At 37.2% G+C, this 4970-nt stretch overlaps 1 long non-coding RNA gene across 1 annotated transcript; it reads left to right on the plus strand.

The window, feature by feature from the left end:
- The first annotated feature begins 810 nt into the window (after positions 1-810).
- On the plus strand, positions 811-3673 carry LOC110909460. The gene is made up of 3 exons (XR_002575378.2): positions 811-948; positions 2140-2218; positions 3337-3673. It is a non-coding gene; the product is annotated as an uncharacterized LOC110909460 (long non-coding RNA).
- Positions 3674-4970: the final 1297 nt, after the last annotated feature.

Raw genomic sequence — 4970 nt, forward strand, 5'->3', positions numbered from 1 at the left:
AATAGTAAAATGAAATGCATGAAATGATTTGAAGTCAACGTAAAGGTATGCAAGGTATAGGTAATTGTAGAAAACATAGAATGATGTTAAATTAAGAGTTGGGCACGTAGTTGTGACTATGAAATAGTAGTTTTGTTGCGATAACAAAACAATAGTTAAATATTATACAGTACATGAAGAGAATGCAATTTTAAGAAACGAGATGAAGGTATTAGATCCGTCATGAACGGATCATATGAATGTATGTATAACTACATGTTGAAGAAGCATGTATATTGGCCCATTATTAACAGGATATTTGAAATTGAATCAAGTAAACAAAATGAAATATCGCACATGATATACGAGTATTAGAATGATGAATGGACCATTAGCTATGAAGTGCGATAGAAGCTAGCACTATTTAGTGAAAGTGACATTAATAAGAACTCTCGGATGGGTTCTTGAAAAATGAAGGATAGTCATTGTGATGGGCTAGCGGTCGTGTCGAAGGGACGTAGAGGAGAGAAAATTAGTGATTAATAAAGATAGGAAAGGTTTCGGGGACGAAACCTCTTTTAAGGAGGGTAGACTTGTAACGCCCCAAAATCCAAATGTCATATATTTGAAATATGTCCTTATGCGTTATATTACGAAATAAATAACTAGGCTATTCAACCTAGTTAAGTGCATGGTAAAAACTATTAAAGGAGAAAAGTAGTGCCAAAAATGTGATGGAAGTAAACTTGAGGGGTTAAAGTGGATGGGATGAAACTTGGTCACTAACTAAAAGAAAATATCAACACACACCACACACATTTTTCGTGTGTGTGTGTTCTGGATCGTTCCAGAGCTCCCCAAGGGAGCCAAACCCTAACTCAACAATATTCATCAAATTGAAGGGTGAATTGAAGCTCAAATTATCAACCGAACGTGAATTAGTGATCACCAACACAAGGGGATCATAAGGTATGTCTCAAAACTAAGATTGGTGATCATGTATGAAGTGGGTTATGTTTTAATCCGTGAATTAGTATGAAATTGATGATGTATAAGGGTTAGCATCATCAAGTAGAACATAGGTTATGTATAGTTTGTGTTAATTTGATGTTTAGAAGTAAAACCCATTAGTCATGGTGATGATGATGACTTAATCACCATCTATGTCCAATTCTTGTTGAAAGATTGATGAAATATCGGTGTATAACGAGTTATGGTTTGATGAATTGAATAAAATGTGATGATGATATGTTGGATGATTAATTGTGAATACTACATGATGGTGAGTAGAAGGATTTGATGAACTATGTATGAATGTAGAAGATTGATGCATGAAATAGTTGTACATTATGCTTAGATAGTGGTACGCACGCCAAGTGTTTGATGAAATGACTAAACGACGATATTATGTGAAAATGTATGCAAGTAGTGGATGAACATACATACAATGTGTAAATGATTAAATTGTTATTAAGCTTACACAAGGAACATGTGTAAGATCGAATCCATGTGGAGGTTTTATTGATGTCTTGTTTGGGTAGAAATGTGCACTAGTATCTTTCATTGTTCACTCACATTGTATAGTACACACTATGTGTTTAGTCGATGGTTTAGTTGAGGTTACGAAATGAAATTGGTGTTAATGTATAGCAAGTAAGGATGGTAAAATCATGTTGGTTATGTACCCCAAATATGGTCGTCTAGTATGGGATCCCGAAAGCTTTAGTATAGGTAGTATTGATAATATGTATGTGTGTGTATGTAATGGATTGATCATGTGGTTGTAAGCATATTACATCATGAATATGAAGTGTATATAATGCCATTGTTATAGCTTAATATGATGACACGGATATATGAGGTTAAGTCGAAAGTCCATGAGATGGGTCGTTGACTTTTGGAAGTCAAACCTTGCATAAGTAGTATGGCTAGACTCTTGTCAAATTTCAATGCTATAAAGTCATATGGTGCGTGTTTAAAAATGTGTGTTATATGCAATTATGTAAGGAATTATACGAGTTGGAAGAGATGTGATGTTGGGTATATGTCTTATGTTTGTTAGACTTGACTAATGAAAGTTAGACTTGAACCATGCATTCGACATGATCATTAAGTGTACAATCATGCATACTAACAAGAATGTGATTGCGTGATGTGAAGGCATAAGGATCATGTGGAAATGGACTCAAGCAAGAAAGGCAAAAGGGTGAAAAGGAGGCAAGGGAACGGACGCAAAAAGGTAAGTGATTTCCATAATCACTTCTTAATTGTTTATGTAAAGTTATGTGCTAGTTAGTTAAGTATGTTAAGTGAGGACCAATAAGGATGTGTTGTATGAGACCAATGATTTTTGTTAAGTAGATGTAACGGGTCAAAACGTAGCCTTGATGTTAAAACGAATGTGTTGTTTGATGAGAACATGAACGGGTCGAATAACCGTGAATGAATAATAAGCCGATAGCGCATAAGTTAAGAATTTACTTAATCCGGATGTGGGATTTTGAGTCCTTAGGATAGAGGACCAATTTACGAGCATGTAGGAAGAAACGGGAGGTTAAACGGGTAAACGGTTCAAAAGTTATGCGCGTTTTAGTGCGTACGGACGACGAAACGGATCTGCAGAAAAAGTGGTTTTCTAGAGGGCGTGGCCGACGGGGTTAGGGCCGTCGCCGACGGGCTCTAGAAAACCAGTTTTTCTCCGACGCCTTAATTACCTGCCTACGGGGTTTTTGGCTACGGGAAAAACTACGGGCCGTCGCCGACGCCCTCCCCAAGTCCAAAACTCTGAAATTTGTTATTTAAGTTGATTTATGTATCGTAGGCTTCGGTTTGTTATCCGTGGACTACGGCGGGCTTTCTAAACATGATTTTGATCGATCCTTAGATGTTTATGGGCTATAAATCAAAGTCTAAGTCCCATGTAATTAACGTATGAGTATGTAAGAGGTATGCAAGATCTTGTACGTGTATGTAGATGTGTAATTATGTATATATGGAAGATATGTATGAGTGTATGCATGTAGGTAGAGACGTACGAATGTAGGTACGTATATAGAAGCGTATTTATGTATATATGAAGATACGTAGGATAGTATGTATATATGTGAAGGCGTAAGAACGTAGGTACGTATGCAGATGTGTATTTATGTATGTATGAAGATACGTATGAGTGTAGGCATGTAGGTAGAAACATACGAATGTAGGTACGTATGTAGTAGAGTATTTAAGAATATATGAAGATACATATGAGTGTATACATGTATGTAGAGAGGTATGGATGTATGCACGTGTATATGTAAGTATGATTTTGGATACGTTGAGTGTTAATGATATTAATCGTGTGCCTGGAAAACGAAGATTTATGCAGGTACATTATTGAAGGCTCACCAGGGAATGGATATGCGAATGATATGCTTAAAATCAGAGAGAAAACTGAAGGGAAAGTGTACATGTATTGGATCTTGTTTATGTATTGTGTACTAATGTGATGAATGTATGTGGTGAGTGCAGGTTGTACGAATCACGGGCGGTTATCACGAGGAATAGAGATCGAAGACCGAGTCACAAGATAGATTGTACGGGAATAATTGAGTATGTACTATTAGTAAACAGGACTTATGCTTTATTTTTGTAAAAGATACATATTAAGACAAACTTTCAAGTAAGTCCAGACGTTTGTAATGAAAGAAATTTTATGGCACGAATTTCCGCTGCGACTTTTTGTCAAATACGAATTAGGGTCTTACAATACCGCTTGGACCAAGGGATCGAAATTCTATCTGTGTCTTATCGGCGCGCGTGACACCGCCTCACGAAACAGAGGTAATATGGGTAAAACATGGTGGATACGCCGCTGGTACTTCCTATATATAAGTGTTTTAATCATAGTAACAAACTTTCGTGGGAAAGTGCCACGTGGGGCTCGATGTAAATTATTTTTCCGTACTGTTAAAGAAAACCGATTTATATAAAATTTTGTTAAAACCGTTGGACAAGTGAAACCTCCTTACAACATGGAGAAAACATCGAATCAGTTTAGCTCCGTGCCCAAAGGAAGTATCATAAGTTCAGTTTTTCCTTAAAAACTTTTGCAATGACAAAAAGAAATCTTTTCGAAAACGAAGGTTCGACAATCGAGTTTCAGCTCGAACTCACGTTGCAGGAAAATTTTCTTAAAACTTATTTTGCCGCCAAATTCTTTTAAAATGTATAACTCAAAAAAATCTGTTATCAAACTAACAAAAACCCTCCCCATAGTGCTGGTGTGGACATCGATGCAGTTAGCGCCGCGCCATGAGGGGATTTTCCTAAATATCTTCAAGGATTAATCGATTATCGGTAAGTTTAAAACGTTATGGAATCGCTTTTGTGTGTGTCATCACTCTTGGTTATTCGAATCGTATCTTCTCACCGCTCTCGCTCGCCGAATCTTTGATCGATCGCTCGCTTATCTAGACGCTTTTAATCGCTACCCTCATTCACATCAACTCTTACGACCCTACTAATGGATTAATTTCGGGACGAAATTTCCTAAAGCAGGGGAGACTGTAACAACCCGCACCTTCGTGCGTTGTTACTACTCGATACACTCGTTACGCCTAGCACCAGAGATTCGGATCATAATGTAACTATATCAGATATATCGCTAAATCGAAGTATAATCGAATAATTATGCATATTCTATCGCTATTACAAACCTATTTTCATAAATTATAACACTCACGATGATGTTGAGTGAGGACTTAATCTACCCTCCTCGATAACCGTGAGGTGTCAAGACGTAAACAAGCAACGCTAACAAAGACTATCGGGTGAGTACCATGTCTCCAGCCATCGTGACGATGACGGCAACACGAGCAAGTAGTGCCCCGATAATCATTGTGGCACATCACATCGAAGAACGCACTCAAAGGCACGCGTAAATCGATCACCACACCGAATATTGGATATATATATATATATATATATATATGCGTATATGCGACCCTTTT

The sequence above is a fragment of the Helianthus annuus genome, chromosome 17 (genome assembly GCF_002127325.2).
Source record: "Helianthus annuus cultivar XRQ/B chromosome 17, HanXRQr2.0-SUNRISE, whole genome shotgun sequence".
NCBI classification, from domain to species: domain Eukaryota; kingdom Viridiplantae; phylum Streptophyta; class Magnoliopsida; order Asterales; family Asteraceae; genus Helianthus; species Helianthus annuus.